The 20,736-nt window shown below is 42.1% G+C and overlaps 1 long non-coding RNA gene across 1 annotated transcript in view; it reads right to left on the bottom strand.

The window, feature by feature from the left end:
• The window catches only part of LOC111541644, a 32,206-nt gene extending 13,446 nt beyond the window's left edge, over positions 1-18,760 (bottom strand). The window contains exon 1 of the long non-coding RNA XR_002731334.2: positions 17,691-18,760. This is a non-coding gene — a long non-coding RNA (uncharacterized LOC111541644). The remainder of the gene's footprint in view (positions 1-17,690) is intronic.
• Positions 18,761-20,736: the final 1,976 nt, after the last annotated feature.

A 20,736-nucleotide genomic window follows, 5' to 3' on the forward strand; every position in this document is an offset into this window, starting at 1 on the left:
AAATCTATATTATTAGAAAATTTGTTTTGATAAAATCGACACTAATAAGATATCTGAAAATCCACTTTTCTCACATCAAAGGATATTTGATTAAAATGAATTATGATAACACTTATTCAAAATGTACAAAAGGTTGAAAGATAATATTGTATTTATGATTAATTCATAAGAAAATTATAGGAAATTTCTCTCAGATATTTGGAAGTAGTTCTGCCTTTGTATTCCTTTTTCAGGCTCAAAGTCTCAGAATTCTCTCCATTCTCGTACATTTAAGCACTTCTATGATGGCTCTCCCCTTTATATGTTCTGCTCATATTCTTGGTCTTTTCAAGATTGAATAAATAAAACTCATTTACCAATTGTCGCACATCCACTGTTCCATGCTGAACTGGAATTTGCATTTGTCAATGTGCAAACTTTGACCAAGTTGTCTATTTGGCCATTGCCTCATTAGTCTCTTAAACTTTATATTTAAGGTAAAAAAATAATATGTTTGATGAAGTCCTCACCATTTAACTTGAGGACACATGTGGAGATGGCATAGTGGTTAAGAAAGAATACAGGCAACCTGGTTTTGAATCCTGGCCCCATCCACTTACACTGTAAAGTAATGTTACAAAATTCATTTAACTTCTTTGTGCTGCAATACACTGTGAGGAGTAAGTGAGTTCTATACAAAGTGCTTATTATCTGTGCCAGACATTATTTAAAGTGTTATATACATGTTAGCAATTATTTTTACTAATTTAAAATTGTGTGCATTATCTGTTTAGATGAACATTCCACTTAGTAATAATAAGCAGTTTTCTTTTTTCTTACTCAGTTTTGATGCAAAACTGAAAAATTGTGGTTGTGGAAAGAGGCAGGTTTGGGGCAAGAAGCAGAGTAGAGGTTGGGAAAAGTTATAGAGGCTGAGCCTGGCTCAGGCATGAACAATGTACAAGTTTACTGGGTAGTTTTGTAAAAGTGCTATTAAAGGAGAACAGAAGAGATGAGACGATGTTTCCGTTATGCATACAACTCAATTGTTTTTTCTTTGAAGGTTTTATTGCTTGATTTTTCTCCCCATAGCAAAATGCTCCAGAGATAAAAAGGTTGCATCAGGAAGACTTCATCAAAATGTCATGTGCTTCGTTGTTCAGCAGGTAAAGTATTGTTGTGTTGTGAAAATGAAAAAGTGAAATGAGTAGACTTAAAAGCCTCATCCCAGTTCAGGCCCACTTCTGAATGGGCCTGATGGGGAGAGGGAAGAAGAAGAGTGGACGTCCCTGACTGAGCATCATGGAAAGTTTCAGAAGCTTAGGAAGGCTAGAGTCTAGCATCTCTTAGACCAGAACAAAGAAGTGAGTGGGCCCAGAGGATTGGAGCACCCAACAAAGCCTTTCTTCTAAGCTGGTGTTTGCCCTAGTCAGCCAGGGATGGGAAGCATTTGGCATCCCCACTGCCCCTCACCTCTTCCCATGGTAGGCAGAGCCAACACATCAGAGCAGTCACTCCTGATGAGCTCAGGGAACATTTCAGGTTTCCACTGCACATGATGCTCTAGGTAGGTTTCCCCTTGAGTGCAGTCATCAGGACTGGATATATAATTTGTAGGGCCCAGTGTAAAATGAAAATGTTGAAGCCAATGTTCAAAAAGTATTAAAAATCTCAAGATGGCAGCAGCAGAACATTAAATCAAGTGTGAGGCCCTCTGAGCATGGGGCCCTGTACACAGGTTGTAAGCCCATGTAGTCAGCCCTGTCTGCCCTAGATCAGTTCCCTGGAAACAGACATTGAATGCCTGAGATCAGCATGCCGGAGGCTCACTGGGGAGTGCTCTTGGAAACGCATATGTAAGGAGATGAGGGAAGCAGGATGGGCAAGGGGAGAAGCAGAACTGCAATGCAGTTGCAACAGAGACCTCAGTGATCCCACAAGAAACCCTGAACCCTGGGGCTGAGGTTGCTCCTATAGAGACAAGAGACCAGAATCTTTACAGTTTCACCACACTGCACACCCAGCAGTCACTGGATGCAGGCCACTCCAGGGAGAGGGCATGGCCTTGGGCAAGGTGACTCTTTTTGGCCAAGGGCTATTGCCAGGGAGACAGAGACCAGCACTTCAGTTGCCAACTCTCCCCTTAGTTGGTATATGAGTACCTCGTCCTGAAAGATCTGTGCTGAGACCACAGCATCCACTACATATGCTACCTCCAGCCCATAGATGGCCATTATTTTCCATTCCTGAAATCAATGTGGCAATTGATTGACCTGCTGGGACCAACATGATGAGGTCACTTTAATAAAACAAGGTAAACAGCAAGGAGAAAAAAATGCCAGGAAATGCACCAGGGAAAATGGTGCCACTCCTTAAAGCCTGGAGCAGAAGATCCGAGGCACTGATTTTACAGGGAAACATGTAAGCCCAGCAAGTATTTTAGAAACCTGGTGGCTTTTCTACTGTTTATGTTATCTGTAAGAATTTTCTTATATTTTCCCTTTTCACAGCAAAGAGAAGCTGGCATTTTCAAAATGAACTGTGCTAAAGACTAGAAGGGAAAACAATATGTAATATAATAATGTCAATAATAATAATTAAGGCTTATGATTATAATAAGCACTACTTTGATTCTCCATCAAATGGCCCAGATCAACACAAATATATTTTGAGACTCTAGAAAACACAAAGTGTGTTTATGTCTACCAATAAGGAGACATAAACACATTTTGAAATATGTATTCTAGACACAAATTTCAAAATATATTTTTCTGGAAAAATATATTCTGGACACAAAGTTCAAAAATGAATCACTGTAAAATTATTTTCTGGCTGCTTTAAAATTGCAAAATTGTAAGTTAATAGTTTGTAGTTCTATTTGTAACAAAAATGTAGTTTTTAAAGGAAATTCAGTTAATTTCCAGTGCACTGAAACAAGTATGCCGACAAATATTAACTATCCTAAAGATGCTTATTTTATGAATAAGAGGCTCAATTTAAAAAAATATTCCAAAACGGTGTGTGTTTATAAATGTATTATATGTCTTTCAGACTTGTCATGCATTTTTATTTTTTTAATTTGGGGTTCTTTTCCCCTATTTCATCATGATATTTGCAGGGTTTATGTGTGTAACTGTAAGTGAAGAAGTGGTGCTCAGAAATTATTTTAGTGGGGTCTAAATTGTTGCAGGGGTGTCCAATCTTGGGTTTTCTGAGCCACATTGGAAGAAGAATTATCCTGGGCCACACATAAAATACATTAATACTAAGGATAGCTGATGAGCTGAAAAAGAAAATCGCAAAAAAAATTTCATAATGTTTTAGGAAAGTTTATGAATTTGTGTTGGGCCGCATTCAAGCTGTCCTGGGCTGCATGCAGCCCTTGGGCCACAGGTTGGACGTTTGGTTTATAGGTTCCTATTCACTGAGAATAACCCAAAGGGAAGCAAATACTAAGCTCTGCCCCTCTTTCCTGAATATATCAGTTCAGTGGCATGGTTCCTCAGAAGTCCTAACTTGCCCAGGACGAAGCCACACCTTGAAATTATTCTTCCACCCCACCCTCTACACCCAGCAGGACCCTGATTCAACCATAGCCTTATAAGGAAATCCAATAACCATGTTTGAAGAGAGGAATTCTGGCTGGAGAAAGTGCGTATATGGGGGAGGAGGGAGACCCTTCAATCAATTTCATCTGCCACCTTTGTTGGTTTCCAAAGACCAACAAACTCATTAAGTATTGAAAACCACTCTCCAAAGTACTGCACACTTTGCTCAGGGCTGTTGTTTGGGGTCAAAATGAAATTATAGCCATGAAAGCAAAGCAGAAAGGATTCCAAGTACTGACAGATGCTTTTCTTGTTCATAATACTTTGAATGTTTCTGGACAAGTAAGCCAACAATAAAATAAGTATTTCTCAACAAGATGAATAGCTCCATGAAGGCAAAACACTTTTCGTCTGCACCTTTGCACAAGGGCCTCAGTAAAAATGTGTTGACTCTAAAGGAACATGGCTGACTATCCCAGCACACAAAGTGAAATTTAATGTTCAAGCTCCATTAAGTTCTCACTGATTAAGCTGGGAGATCTTCCAAAAGATCATTAGTGCAATGCAAAATGCATAGTAACAGGTAACATTCGTTGAGTGTTTTTCTACCATGCAGCACTGTTCTAAGTGCATTACATACCTATGGTACCTATGAGGTATATAATATAACCATTTTTAGATGGAGAAACTGAGACATAGGGGTGTTAATTAACTTGCCCAATATCCTACAGCTACTAAATGTCAGAGCTTGGATTCAGATAGGATCAGAGCCCAGGTTCTTAAGCGTTAACCCTCAGAAGGATAAAAGCAGATGCTTGTTACTGATACAATATGAACCTGGTTTCTGGAGTCCATTCCCTTGTGAAGTCCTATGTTGAACCCAGACAGAACCAGGCACACTTTTGGTTCCAGCTCTATTCAACCACCCAACTCTATCCTTTTAAAATGCAGAAACCAAGGCTCAGATGTATCAACTCTCTTGCCTGAGATAAGAAAACAAGTTAGGGTAGGAGGGATGCCACTGCAGTTACTAAACTGTTTACTATCTAAATTACCACAGCACCTCAGCTTCAGGATCTAAGTATGTTTGGGGAAGTGAGTGAATGTCTTAAATTCCATTTGTGTCTTCTATGATGCCATCACCCCCTGCTTGGGATACAAAACGCAAGCTTCTCAGTCCTTTGCCCTTTCTATTTGCAACTTGAGATACTATTTCACTGATCTAGGACGGAAGACTCTTTTGAGGCATTTCTTAAACTGTGCAAATTCTCCGTTTCTATCCTCCGATTCGGGTTGGAGACCAGAAATCTCTTTTTAGCGAGCAAACCAAATGATTCTTATATCAGAGAGATACTGCCCTGGGCTGGGCGCGGTGGCTCACCTATAATCCCAGCACTTTGGGAGGCCGAGGAGGGCAGATCACGAGGTCAAGAGATTGAGACCCTCGTAGCCAAATTGGTGAAACCCCATCTCTACTAAAAATGCAAAAATTAGCTGGGCATGGTGGTGGTCACCTGTAATCCCAGCTGCTCAGGAGGCTGAGGCAGGAGAATCACTTGAACCCTGGGAGGTGGAGGTTGCAGTGAGGCAAGGTTGCGCCACTGCACTCCAGCCTGGTGACAGAGCAAGACTCCGTTTCAGAAAAAAAAAAAAAAAAAATTACTGCTCTGGGTTTAGAAGGATTATTTCTCATCTGTGGCTTGGATAAATATAAAGAGTGTGTATGTGAGGAAATCACAACAAATCCCCTCATCCCTCCCTAGCCTGGAGCAGACCTTGCTGGTAGTTGGAGCCCACAGGTCCTCGTGTGTGTCTATGCTCCCTTCTCAGTGGTTTGACTGGGCTTCTAGGAAAGACCACATCACAAACAGGGAGCCCTGCAATATCCTGCATGCAGCCTTCACTCAGCCTGTGTGTGTGCTGGGCTGGGGGTGTGGGAGAATGTGATTTGACTGTGTTCAGGCCGCCATGGTGCACAGACAAGCTGGGGCTCTGTTTGCAAGGCCCAGTTTCCATTCCTGCTGGTGCCAACAGCTCAATGTGGGCAGTCAAAACTCCAGATTCCTTCAGGGAGAGCCAGTTATCTGCCAAACTTCCTTTGTTTTCCAGGGCTCTGTCTTGGCATCTCTGCCAAGGACATGTTTTGGCTGGATCCACTCCCCTGGCGTCTGCACATCTCTGGGAAGCTATGCTAAGAGAGAAACATGGCCCAAGTGGTAGCAGGGGAGCCAGGGTTCTTGTCTGGTTAAACACAGGACCCCACATGGGAAATGGGCTTCAGAGATCAGCTCCTTATGGGACCAGGGATCAGCATCTTCCCAAGACTGCCATGCACCCCTCAACCTTTTCGGAGATCAGACTGCTGATGGGACCAAGGACATGCCAGGCTTCTTGAAATCTCTGATGAACTCCTCTCTGTTCCCCAGGAGAGGAGGTGCAGGGGATAGGAGTAAAGTTCTTCTTGTCCCTGTTAAAGAGGGTCAATGTTTAGTGTAATCTGCTCTGGGCCAGTTTGAGGTTTTGCAGTGGGGTTGAAACAGACTTCAGCATTCATTGACAAGGAATGGTTATAGTGAATGTGGCCATTCTCCAATCACTTGTACGACATAATCATGTATGACTCTTCTGATCTCACATCTACTCGAGAAAGCCTTGCACATAATTGTAGGTGCCATTCGAATTCCCATCCTTTAAGATTCTTCCTCTTGACTTCTAGGGGATCTGTCAGCTAGTACTGACTGTCACGTGGTCCATTGAGATGTTTCATATGTGACAATATCTTCCCAGTCTCCTCCAGAGAAGCAAAAGAGTGTCTTTTTCAACTTTACATTTGCCATGGCACCCAGAATAGAGGCCTACATACAGTAGATGCTCAATAAAAGTTACGTGAATAACAGCTTGGTATAGAGGAGAATAAACTCATCATGTGGACTATGATATCCAGCATTTATTTATTGGCAGAAAGAGAGGTTAAAAAAGCATTACCAAATTGTTTTATTTGAAGCCTTTATAATGATATAAGCTAAACATCTGCTGAAATAATAGCCTGGTTTAAAAGAATGAATTTTTACTCTATGATAATTGATTATCCTTGCAACCATCCTGGATTTATTTTCCTACAAAAGAGCAGGATGTTGAGCATAGTTCTATGAAACATTCCTTTAGAGAGGATTTCTCAGCACTAAATAAAAGAGTGCCTTCTAAACATTGCAAAAGAGGTCCGGCTGTTAGTTGGCTGGGGACAAGCACTGAGCTGTCTCCAAATGGAGATGGCAGGATGATATAAACGTGGCTGTATGATGTCATTGAAATGGCCTTATTTTCATCAGAAGCCAAATTGAAATACCCTCAGGGAGATGGGTTGTTATGGTTGGCTTTGAATTTCTACAGTTTACTAAAATTCATTTTTGCCTCTGTAGGTGACCCAAATTCAGTGAAGAGAGGCTTGAAAACCTGGGCTTCTCTGGGTGCCTGGAAAGAGAGATCAACAGTGACGATGCAGTGGCAGATCTGTAGCCTGAGCTCTGCTTCCTGCACCAGATGTTGGCTGGTATGTCTTTCCAGGAAGTCTTTTTTTAAGACTGAGTCTTGTTCTGTCGCCCAGGCTGGAGTGCAGTGGCAATCTTAGCTCACTGCAACCTCTGCCTCCTGGATTCAAGCAGTTCTCCTGCCTCAGCCTCCAAGGTAACTGGGATTACAGGCACATGCCACCATGCCCAGCTAATTTTTGTAGTTTTATTAGAGATAGGGTTTCACCATGTTGGCCAGGCTGGTCTTGAACTCCTGACCTCAAGTGATCTGCCCACCTTGGCCTCCCAGAGTGCTGGGATTACAGGCATGAGCCATGACACCTGGCCTCCATGAGGTCTTAAAGGCCATGAGGTCTTTAGTTCAAGGGCGAAAGAGTCAGTGGTTATGCTTCACTATCAGTAGAATCAATGGATCCAGACCAGAAGCAGCACTTTCACCAAGATGGTGGGTCAGCTCTCAAAATGAGAAGACGCTCCAAGAGCAGTGAGGGTGGAGATACTCCAAGGGGTCTCCCTGCCTGTTTGCCTCCCCTCCCCACTCTCCTGCACATGCACATGCACACACACACAGGTACACAAGTCTACTCCATTTCTCTCGCAAACTCAAAGCCATCCTGTGTAAGTAGTCCAAGACTTCCAACTTTGGAGAGAGAGCTGATCCAGACTCTTCCATCAATTTTCCCCACCATGTTCACAGAACAGGGACTGGGGGCACTGAGTACAACAGAGCTGGGGCACATTTGTCAATTATTCACTTGCAGAGGTGGGACCTGATGCAGTTATCAGAAACTGGCAGGTGTTGTATAGACAATGGGTAAATCGAGAGGAACCTGAAACTAAACTCTCTGGATTCAAAATCCCATCACTGCCACTCATCTGACTCTGCTTCCTTGTGCTTCAGTTTCTTCCTCTGTAAAATATGAATATAAATACCAACCTCATGGAACTCTCAAAGATTAAATAAAATAATCCTTTAAAGTGTTTAATATGATAAGAGCTCAATAAATATCAGCTAATATTATTTCCTACTTGTTCTTAAGGGAAAGTCTAATTTTCCTTCCATAATGCAAGGGTGGATTGATCTCTCAGCTGGGCATGATCTTGCCTGTTTATGCTCCTAGTTTCTAATCCTCTCTTTCAGTAATGGTCACATTTAAACTACTCTTTTAGTTCTAATCTATAAGAAGGATGAGATGTCCACAAACTCTTCCAGAAAGAGCCAAGACTTCTGTAACTCAGATAACAACTTTGAACAAAGCACTGTGAAAGTTGCTGTGGAAAATACACAGTAAGTACTTAATCAATGTTTTAATTGAATTATTCCTTGGCTTCAGTAGGAAGGAAACTCACCAAGGTAAATGCAACACCCTAGGCACAATGGTAATCATATTCATGCCATAGTAGACTTGACCTGCCTTGAAGCTTCAAACATGGGTCAGAAATCAAACTGTCCATCAGAGGTATTAAGTTGTATGCTTGTTATCTATTCAGATTCATTTTAAAAACTTCTACAGTGATGCATACTCTGCATGAACAACATAAGAATCTGAGTGCACAGAAAAGTGGAAATTGAAATGTGTATTTGCCTTTCAAAGTTGGAGCTAATGATGATGAAAAGTTTTACATTTTGCCTGGCAGCACTTGAACTCACTAACATATATAAATGGTGGCTCCTCTTCACATTCAAGAAGCAACTGCAGGACTGAGAACATGGACCTTAGTCCACTAATAGCTGTGATCATACCCATGTAAACATGGACCTTAGTCCACTAATAGCTGTGGACTGGGACACTGAGGTGCAAGATATCAGGAGACTTTCCCAAGAGCCAGGATGCAAGTTTCCAGGAAAGACCTTTCAAGTGAGACAGTGTTTTCTATAATGAGCAATAAAGAATGGAATAGTGTTCTGTCAAAGCACAGGCATTTAATAAGCAGCCACTCAGCCCTAGGGGCCATGTTGGACATTGTAGGTTGAAGATCTCCCAACCTTGAAGAAGGACTTTCCGGTGTAGGGGACACAGGTGTGCTGGAGAAGTCTGTTCAGGTTCCAGCAGGGAGACATCAAGTCTGGAAAGGTGAAAACAAAAGGTTTTCTCGAAGGGGAGACACATGAGTGGACTTGTATGGTCGAGGAGCTAGATGCTCATCAGAAAGATGGGCAGAGAGGAGGCTAAGGCCAAAGCTGCAGCACAGGTTAAAATACAGAGCCATGAGACAACCTGGTTGATCCAGAACATTGCAAGGTGTTTCCCAGGCCAGACTGCAGGAGATAGGGGCTCAAGAGAGATGAGATAGGAAGATTGGGTGGAGGCCAAGTCATAGGCACTGTCCCCACCAGGAAATGGATGATCAGATTTGTGTTTTCACCTTCCTGGGGGCAGCTGCCTGGAGAGGGAATTGGAGGTGGGGACACACCCCACTGTAATAGGTCAGATGACAGATGGTGACCAATGGACTGAGGTGGTGAGGTTCTGAGGGTGAAGAGGTGGGGGTGATGAAGAAGGCACTAAAGAGGCAGAGACAGAATCTAGTCACTCTTCCAGCTTAGAGGGAGGGAAAGCGGAGGCCAGAGTGATAACCAGGTCTCCAACTTGAATACTGGGGAGAATGGGGAGAGTGGCGGTGCCACTCACTGAGTAGGGAAACCCAGGAGGGAGAAGAATGGTGCAGTGGGCTTGGAACAGCCTCTCTGCTTCATTTATTGGATCTGGGTCACTGAAGATGACCTCTCAGACCTCACCTTTTGATTCAAAGTGGTTCCCTTTCACTCACCTTCCTGGTTAAGCAGCTTAGCTAATTATTAACTGCAGGAGGTGAAGCACAACATCCCAGATCTACTTCCAAATGATTACCCTGCAGTAAAACCTAAAGACATCCTGGGCCTCAAGTGGAAGACACAGGCCCCTGCTCTCAGTACAGTGCCCAAGTAATTTGTCTTTGGGTATGTGTCAGGGCCTAGTAAGTACCTGCCATCTTTTCCTGGTTGGGTAGTAGGACTTAATAGGGTCTCGCTGCAATGATAATTATACTGCCCATGAACTAAGATGTAGATGTGGGTAATGGAAATCTGCAATAAGGCTCCAGGAGCTCAAGAACACCTGCACACATGTTGAAAAGTCTTTGCCAAATAGCCAATGGGTGTTTAGTTATGGGTTCTCATCCTTACAGGGCCTCCTCTAGCCTCCACTGAAAGCAGGGCACCCTTATGGAGGGATATAGTCCTATAGGAAGCGTGGCTTGGCCAGTGGTCAGGATCTTTGGTGAACACAGCCCCAGGTCAAGCACACAGCTTGGAAAGGGGAGCATGGGCTGGAATCTGCACTCCCATCACTAGTCCCCCAACATGCTCCCTCCTGCTTAACACAGCTTCAGCCACCGTGTGAGGCAGCCTTGGATCTTGAATAACAAATCTTAAGCCTCCCAAGTCCGCACACCCCAGGAGGGCCCAGACTTATGAAGCTGCTTTTGAAGATTGGAGAATCTTTATAACAAAGAACAGTGTAAACAGTATTGAATACTCACTATGCACTAGGCATTCCCGGTGATTATGCAAGTATGTATTAAATAAGTGAATAAACAAATGAAATAACATGTCTCCATTAACAGCAATACTCGATGGGCCTCAAAACATATCCCCAGGAAAAGGTAAGAAGAAGCATTAGAGAAGCTAAACACCACCAGATCATGCAAAAATTAAATTTCCTACTAATAGGAAGAGTACGATTTTATTTTTCATTCTCAGTTTTTCCATTCAGATCTAAATGTCAGATTAAAATATTAATTGCTCCACTTTTCAGCTACAACAAAAGTCCCTCATTGTTAAAATCAGGATGTAGATGTTAATTTACATTTGTGAGCATGGTGTAGACCTAGATCCCATCAAGGGGATCCTAAATCATTTATTTTTCTTACTGAGCACACCAGATCATCCTGAAATGGACATTGCTCTATGAGAACAGAACAGAGAGCATGAAGGAATATATGTCAGAGGAATCCATCAGTGAACAGCTATTGGAAAACATTAAGAACCCATTCGCTATTGTGCCATCTTCCAAGCCTTAAGGCCCACCACGTGAAGCAGAAGGACAACAGATTATCCTCCAAGCAACATGTTCTACATGCGTATTCAAGCCTGGACCTCCTTATATTACTAGTTAACCATAAACAAGTGAACACAACCTCCCACTGTAGTTTGCTATGTTACCCACAGAAGTTTAGAGCAGCAGTTGTGAACCTTAGCACTACTGACATTTTGGACCGGATAATTATTTGTTGTCAGGGCTGTCCTGCACATTTTAGGATGTGTAGAGGGATGCCTGGCCTCTACCCATTAGATGATGGTAGCACACTTCCCACTCCGATGTGATAACCAAAGATGTCTCCAGACATTGCAAAATTATCCCTGGTTGAGGAACACTGATTTATGGTAACATTACCTTTCAAACCAAAGTTCATCCAGACACAGCAGCCAGCTAAGCATCAGAAGCAAAGCAGAGAGCTGCTCTACATGGTGTTACAGTGAGACAAGGACTTAGGACAAGTGAACTGAAATTCTCCTTGCTGCATGCAGTGGCTCATGCCTGTAATCCTAGCACTCTGGGAGCCAAGGCGGGAGGACCACTTGAGCCCAGGAGTTTGAGACCAGCCTAGGCAACACATAAAACCCTGTCTTTCAGAAAAAAAAAAAAAAAAGAAGAAGAAGAAGAAAAGAAATTATCTCACATTTAGGGTACTGAGTGAATAAATAGTTTACTACAGTCCTGAGAAGTCATTTGTCTATCATCACTCCAATCACACCAAAGTTCTTGCTGATTCTTTTTTACCAGATAGAAATTTTTAAAAGGTAATGACATATCTTTATTATACTGTATCTGTATATCAGACATCTTTCAGTAATAAGTGAAATAAATCCAACTTAACGTAGCTTAAGTTAGCTTAAGCCAAAAAGAGAAGTCTTTTTTATTGGATCATGGAACAGAAAAATCTAGGGATAGGCCTGACTGTAGATGTATCTGCATCAAGTTGTTGAAACAACGGCACCAGCAATATTTCACTTTCATCTTTTGATGAAAAGATGAATCTTTTGATGAATCTTTTGATCATATTTTCCTCTATTTTGCTCTTATTTTCAAGGTGCTTTTTCCAGATGGTGACAGAGTTGGCCACTGAGGCTCCAAGCTTACATCATACAAACTCTAGTAAAAAGAGATTTCTTTCCCAAGAGTTCCAGCCAAAGTTCCAGGGTGAAGTCTTGTTGGCCAGGTTTGGATCATGTGCCTATCCGTGAGCCAATGACTGCAGTCAGAGAAATGGAATATTCCAGATGATTTCCCCTAGACAGCCTCCAAGATGGCCTCCATTGGTTCCTGTCTCCCAGTCTTCATTGTGTACCCTTCTCTACTCAGTATGGGCTGGACTCATTTCTAATAAATTGAATACAGCAAAAGCAATGGGATGCCACCCTCTGAGATTAGGTTACAAAAAGAGTGTGACTTCTGCCTTGCCCACCCTGTCTCTCTTTCCCTCAGAGCCTTCACTCTGAGTGAAGCCAGTTGCCATGTTGTGAACTACCCTTTGGAAAGATCCAAGTGTCACAAAACTGATAACTGTGTCCAAGATCCAGCAAGGATCTAAGGGCTGCCAACAGCCATACGAGCGAGCTTAGAAGCAGATCTCCCTGCTTCTAGTTGAGTCTTGAGATGGTTACAGCCTTCGCTGACAACTTGATTGCAGTCTTGTGACACACCTTGAAGCAAAGGTGTACAGTAAGGCCTGGCCCGCAGAATTCTGACCCACAGAAGTTGTGAGATAGTGTTTGTTGTTTAATCTACTATGTTTTGGGGGTGATTTGTTATACGCAATAGAAAACGAATACTACTATCCCCTTCTGCCTTCCCCTCATACACGCTATGGCCTAAGAATGGGGAAATCACAGCCCCAAGGAATTCTGGCACTCAAAAACACATATTCATTATAACATCCCATGTAAGCTCTTTTAACTGAATATATAAGTTTCAAAATATAAAAGGAAATTGCTCACTCTTCTGACATCTTACCCATAGAGGGAAAAAAATGTCAACTTTCATCAGGAATAGATTGGTACCGACCTGGCTTCCAAGAAACTTTGCAAAACCACATCTTATGGGGTTTGGGGGATGCTGGCACAGTGCTGACAGCTGTTTACCCTCCATTCACTCCCTAAGACAGAAACTGCTGGAGACTGAGTTTGAGTGAAACTTTTCTATTGCTTTAGACCTGTCTGCTCTGGATGCCTAGCTTCCATCATTATATTAGCTTTGACATACTCTCTGTTAAAAGGGATACTTTATTTCCCTTCCCGATTAAACAGGAAATTGAACAATCCAAGAAGCAGCTGAAATATCCATGAACCTTTTGCCATGGTATCACGAATGTGCAGTTCAATTTTGAAATATTGGCTTTGAGGTCGATTAAAATTGTTCTTCCAAAATATCCCTGAAGTACTAAAATACAGTACTTGTAAGCTCTGAATTGCTTCAGGTGCTCCAAGATATGTTATATGGAGGACTGAATTTTTCTGGCTTTGCTCACTTCTATATCTTCATTTACTATACCTGGCTCATGGTAAATATATCAGGAAAAGTAAAATCCCTGTAAAATATCTGATCACTAGAAAGAGTGAAAGCGAAGTACTAAGGAGACTGTGGCTTGCTAATGATAACCCCCTGGAACCCAAACCCCTGCTAACTGCCCATGATGAAAAGTCATAAAGTGGTGAGAACTTGAATACCAGGAGAATTCAACATCATGACACTATTATCTAGGACCATTGAGAATATATTATTTTGTGCAGTTACTGCATAGTGTGGTATATAATTGATACTATATAGTATGCAATTGATTGATTAATTTATTTTTCCAGGCAGTTTGATCTTGTAAGATGCTGAATGGGACATTGATGGATTCAGTCAGTATGTGCTTTCAGATAAATAGCTGCTCAGTGATCTACTGGATAGCTGTAATCCTTCCATAAACCTTGAGATTCTTACTAACTACATTTATTTATAATGAACTGAGCACACATTAAAAGATATGCTTTCTCATAGCTGAGTTTAAGTGAATTCTATTCTCCAACCTCAAAGTTGGAAAGTTCCAAATTCTGAAGCCATGGGGAAGAGTGATGCATCTAATGAACCTGCTGAAGAGTGAAGGCAATGAGAGTCCCACCTGTTTAGTAAGAGGCTTATTGGTCTTTCTTTACATATTTCTCCCCTCAAAAATATCTAGACCATCACAGTCTCACTAATGGCAATAGGACAGTATTTATCTAGCCCCAACCATGTACCCCATGCATTTTGGGGAAGTCTAGCTCCCTCAAAATTCTCCCAAGTAGTTACATAAGCTCCTGGGTAGATTAACTGAGTGTGGGAATGGAGAGGACTTGACTGTGAATAAAGAACATTATTCCTCTGGTAAGTTCTTGTAGCTACAATGTAGTACCTGCTAGTTCCCTCTCTCTTGCTTGGAGACTACTACCTCTCTATACTGGATCTAGGCTGGTCTGATCCATCCACCCTGCCCTGTTTCAGAGTCATGCAGCCCTCTGGCCTGTGCTCAGGCAGTCCCCTCACTGAAGTGCAGCAATACTGGACTACACTGCCCCCTGCCATTGAGCTCTTGAAGACACCAGTGAAAAGGCTCCTGGCTTTTTGAGTTTTACTAGTTCTTCTCCCTGGTGCTCTGGAACATGTTCTGGAGGATTCAGAAAAAGAACAAAGCCTGAAAGCTCTAATTGAACTCCCTTCTCATGTTGCCTCCTATTCTTAAACCAAGTTTATGCCAACGACTCCCTCTGCCCTCAGGGTGAGTCTTGCCACCCCAATGGCCATCAGTCTTTGCCCTCAAACTTAGACACCCTCCAGTACTCACATAAGCAGATAATCACTATAGATACTAATCAAGTGAGACTGAGCCCACAATCCAAAACATAATGTCATGTGTTTGAAAGGGGATCCAAAATGATTTTTATTGTATTTATATTTATAAGCACTATTGATTCGAATGAAAGAATACTCAAGAAATGATTTGCATTAACTATGGTGTGTAAGAAAACTAAAGGATTTGATATTTATTATTTTCTGCTTCAAACATGTCTAACTTTGAAGTATTACCTAGGACTTAGCTTGCAATGACGAACTAGACTCTGAAATCAAACCACCACTTAGAGATTGTGTTAAAGTCACCATGTCACTTAATCTTAGAGTCTCAACTTCCTTGTTTGCAAAATGGGGATAACACAATCATTACGAATTGGCTTCTTGTTAACATTAGATAAATTAATAGATATAAATAGAGCATAGTACTTGGCACAGAATAAGCACCTGGCCAAGCTTTTAGCTAACAGGTATGTGACTGTGTCAAGATTTCCTTATATTGTATTTATATATTTATTTAATATATATACTTATATGTATTTATATTTATTATATATTATGTTTATATTCTAATACAGATGTTTAAAAGCATTTTCAGAGCCCTACAGTGGTCAAAGTATTTATGAAAGAGCTAGTTGCTCTTTTTTTTTGAGACAGGGACTTGCTCTGTAGCCCAGGCTAGAGTGCAGTGGAGTAATCACGGCTCACTGCAGCCTCAACCTCCTGGGCTCAAATGATCTTCCCACCTCACTGTCCCGAGTAGCTGGAACTACAGGTGCATACCACCACACCCAGATAATTTTTGTATTTTTCGTAGAGATGGGATTTCACCTTGTTGCCCAGGTTGGTCTTGAACTCCTGGACTCAAGTGATCCTCCCATCTTGGCCTCCCAAAGTGCTGGGATTACACGTGTGAGCCACCACACGTGTCTGGCTCTGGTTGCTGTTTTTCACAACTGGCATCAAATCTTGGTTAAGGGTGGCATTTCTAACATTTTCCTCCTACGATATAAATAGCACAATATTCTCACAAATAAATAGCATCATTTTGTATAAACAGATTCCTAGTTTTCTTTGCAGCCAAGGGCAGCTCCTCTCGAATTCTTTTGAGAATGCTCTGGCTCGTCTCAGAATCAGCCCATGCTGAGTTTACTATTCAGACAGGATTATTACCAGGCAGTTGGAGCGGTCAAATTCCCACAGCCAATTTTCTATAAAAATCTCAAGTAATTGAAATGGGAGGAAGGTATCCAGTAAAAGTCAGGGTGAATAATTTAGCACAGTGGCTGTCTACAGCCTCTGAGACAACGTATTCAGGGCGTTTTATTGGAGGGTTGACTAAGCTGCTTTTGTCTCCAGGGCATCCTGGAGACAACCCACCCATCTCATCAAGAACAAGGAGTGTGGCTAAATGAGCAGCCAGAGGGATCTATCTGTAACCCTTCTTTGACACCTGAGTAATCTGTGAATGCCCTTTCATTGCACTTTCTCGTTTTTCTGAATGTGAACAGTAACGTGGTTGTGCTTGATATCTTTCTAAAAGTCCCTGTTGAGGAACATCATGACTGGCTGCACTGGTCACTAAACAGGGGTGTTGTGTCTCCTCCCTGGCTCTGTAGATTCCTTGAAGGGGTAGACCTATCTGCTAGGGGAAGGGATAAGCTGTTGCTATTTTAGAACACTAGCCTCAAATCTTAAGGATGACACTTCTAACTTTTCCTGCTACTAGAACAAAATTCTCACAAATAAGTGCCCTTTATCCCTGGTCAGGACTAGTCAGGACTTGGGGACACAAGTGGCAGGAACCCAACTCAGATTTTACTAAATAGACTTAGTAAAAAGGGAGACTGTTGATTCACAATGCTGGTAAGAATGCAAAGTTACTCATAGGACTGAATGAAATGCTAGACTAGAATGAAGTTTTCCGGGTTAGCACCTGGAAATCAATAACCCAGGTCAGAGTGCCTGTGGCCAGAGGGTTAGAAGTGGACATCCAATACCAGAAAAAGAAGGTTTGGAGGAATAATGTGATGAACAGTCACACCAGAATGAGAGACTTTGGGAGTTCCATGGGCTACTCCAATTACATACTCATAGCAACCATAAAGGGCTTATTGGGGGTGTAAACCCTATCGCCAACTGTTATGGCTGAACTGTGTTCCCCTGCTAACCCCTAATGTGACTGGATTTGGAGACAGGACCTTAAAAGAGGTAATTCAGGTTAAATGAGGTCAACGAGGGGCAGGACCACGATCCAATATGACTGCTGTTAAAAGAAGAGACACCCAGCAATGCATGCGCACGGAGAAAAAACCATGTGAGGACACAGTGAGGTGGCCACCTGCCAGCCAAGGAGGGAAGACTCACAAGAAACCAAGCTGGTCAACACCTTGATCTTGGACTTCCAGCTTCCAGAGCTGTGAGAAATACATTTCTGTGAAGCCACCCAGTCTGTGGTATTTTGTTATTGCTACTCTACCCAACTAATGTACCAGCCAAATTCTAGTTCTTTGCCTATCTGACTCCTCCTCCACCGCAACACCTCTGTTCTTATGTCAGATATTTTCTGTGGTCCCCTACAGATCTGCTGACTGCCTGAAGGCAGGATGGGCTACATCAATGGGCTCCAATACTCTCCGCCTTCTGGCTGGGTTTGGCAAGTGGGAGGCCACCCAGGGAAACAGAAGGAAGTCGACAGTGACCTCAGTATATTCACTCACCTGACTCCTCTCTAACAGGTTCCCTCAGGCTGACTGCATCCCCCAGTTGAAGATGACATCTTCTCTTAAGGCAGCCTCCTTTATGTGACTCTCCTTCCAGGTTCTGGTAGCTGTTTCCTTCCCCAAAGCTCCAGGGATGATGACAGTAGCTCTGCTGATATTTGCCCTGGGATACTGCACCATCTCTTATGCCTCCTGTAGGTCCATACCTCCCCAAGAAGTCACTCTGTAAATAAACCCTTGCAAAATCACGCCAGTTTGCCTGTGACATCTGCTTCCCTAACAGACAGAGCTCTTTATAAAACAGGTAGAAAACTGAAGGACAAAACTGTTGTTAAAGGAAAGTAGAATCCCGGGACCCCAAACTCACTATGCCAAAGAGAAAGTTAAGCTTGGGAATTGAGTCATATAAAAACTGCCTTCCTTTTGTTCCCAAACAAATAGCTGTAATTTCACATGCTTACTTTAACTGATGTAAAATGTAGATTTACTGAGCCCCAGATGAATCCTTAATTGACTTTTCCTCTACTCAGTGTAAAATGTAGATTTACCAAGCACTAATCAGAACCTCACAAGAATGTAACCACTTGCCTCATTGCCTACTTTCTTCTCTTCCCTCTTGCTTGCTCTTTCCCTTTTAAATACCGAAGTTCCCAAAACTCTCTTTGGAAAAAGCACAGGTCACAAATTCTACTATGGGCTGTATTTGTTTTTCCTGGGTATTTTCTCAGCCTTGGCAAAATAAACTTCTAATTGATTGAGATCTGCCTCAGTCACTTTTTGGTTTGCACTTTCTTCTCCCCTCCACCTAGAAAAAGAATCACAGATAGCATATTCAAAGTGTGTTGTGCCCTAACTCATAAAGTACATAAGAGGTTTTTTCGTTTGTTCGATTGAATTTGGAGACAGCGTCTTGCTCTGTCACCCAGGCTGGAGTACAGTGGTATGATCAAAACTCACTGCAGAATCGACCTCCCCAGGTTCAGGCAATTCTCCCACCTCAGCCTCCCAAGTGGTTGGGACTACAGGCACGCGCGTCACCATGCCTGGCTAATTTTTGTGTTTTTTGTAGACATGGGGTTTTGCTGTGTTGCCCAGGCAGGTCTCAAACTCCTGAGCTCAAGCAATCCACCTACCTCAGCCTCCCAAAGTGCTGGGACTATAGGCGTGAGCCACTGTGCCCGGCCTTTGTTGCTTTTTTAATGCACCATCTGTCATCTGAAATAGCTAAGTTAAACAATAACTTCTATTTTCTTTGAGGGTCTTCCTTTCACCTCTGCTTTCCGATTATACTTACATCTTACATTCTTTGAGATCACAGTGTCAGTGTCAGCTTATCAATGGAAACTGGTCTATGCCTAATAATTTTTACTGCTCAATATTACTACCTACACCATGATCAGCAATTTAATATGGTTTGTTTTATTTTGCTTTTTTAGAGTTAAATAGGTTTCCTTTTCTTTTTTCCAGATATTAAACTCGAATTCATTAGGCTTATGCTTTGCTTATAGAACAGGTGCTATAAAACTTTTCTCCTTTATTAACTACTGAGATGTATATCTTTTTACTTATTGATTGTGTTTAGCACACACTTTAAATTATAACTGAGTTGTTCTGTCTGGTGTATTTTAATCCTAAAATCTTCTGTATGGAGATGTGAATCTTCTAGGAAGCAATACAAAGGTTAAACATTTGGGGTTCCCTTTCATTTTGCCAGTGACCTCAACCCCTTCTCTCACCAGTTTCATTTAGTAACATTCTACTCCAAAGGAAAACTGCACATTTATTTAATATCTACTCTTTACCAGGTATTGCATGTTATTTTATTTCATTCTTAAAGCAATACTATGAGGCAGATCTAATGATCCCATTTTTGTAGTCAAGGAGACAGGCTAGAAGTGATCTAGCATGACACAACTGGAAAGTAGTGAAGGATGGCAAGGTCTAAGTGAACCTACAGACCATGACCTGGGACTCTGCTGGGGTTTGACCTGCTTATGTCTACCTTTGTGAACCTTCACCTTACTCTGGAATACTAACTCTGTGTATTAGTCCATTCTCACACTGCTATAAAGGACCGTCCATGACTGGGTCATTTATAAAAGAAAGAGGTTTAATTGACTCACAGTTTCACATGGGCGAGGAGGCCTCAAGAAACTTACAATCATGGCAGAAGGGGAAGCAAACACATCCTTCTTCATGTGGCGGCAGGAGAGAGAAGTGTGAAGCAAAGGGGGAAAAGCCTTATAAAACCATCAGATCTCATGGGAACTCACTATCATGAGAACAGCAACATGGGAGTAACGGCCACTGTGGTCAATTACCTCCTACTGGGTCCCTCCCAAAACATGCGGGGATTATGGAAACTACCATTCAAGATGAGATTTGGATGGGGACACAACCAAACTATGTCACCCTGGAATGCTGTTCCCCTTCCTCCATCATAATCCTCGCACCCCCCAATTTAGACCTTACCTCTTCCAGCATTTTCTCCATGGCTGACCTTACCCAAAGATAGGACTATTAACAGATTGATCAACGGAGACTGAGCATGGTGGCTAATTCCTGTAATCCCAGCACTTGGAGAGGCCGAGGCAGGAGGAATTGCTTGAAGCTGGAAGTTGGAGACCAGGCTGGGCAACATAGTGAGACATCTGTCTCTATTTAAAAAAAAAAAGAAAAAGAGAGAAGGGAAGAAAGAGAGATTCGTCAACAGAAACATGAACAAATGCTTTCCAGAACTTCACTCAGTGCTATAATTATCTTCTTTGTGGTGTGTCTCCTAATCTAGAACTTGTGTTTCTTGAGGGCTGAAACCATATTTTCTGTCTCTTTAGCACGCCTCTCTCCATCCCTCCCACAGTCTATTTCAATTCTCTGTTAAACACAGGACATCTTTAATAATGCCACGGACAGACCAGGAGAACCTGAAAACTGAAAATTTTGAGAAGTTTTACTTGGGAGGAGGAAGCACACCATTTTTACCTTGCTTTTTAAAGAAATGTTTTGTAAATATTACCTTGCTTTTTAAAGAAATGTTTTCACT

This window comes from Piliocolobus tephrosceles, chromosome 4 (genome assembly GCF_002776525.5).
Source record: "Piliocolobus tephrosceles isolate RC106 chromosome 4, ASM277652v3, whole genome shotgun sequence".
NCBI classification, from domain to species: Eukaryota; Metazoa; Chordata; class Mammalia; order Primates; family Cercopithecidae; genus Piliocolobus; species Piliocolobus tephrosceles.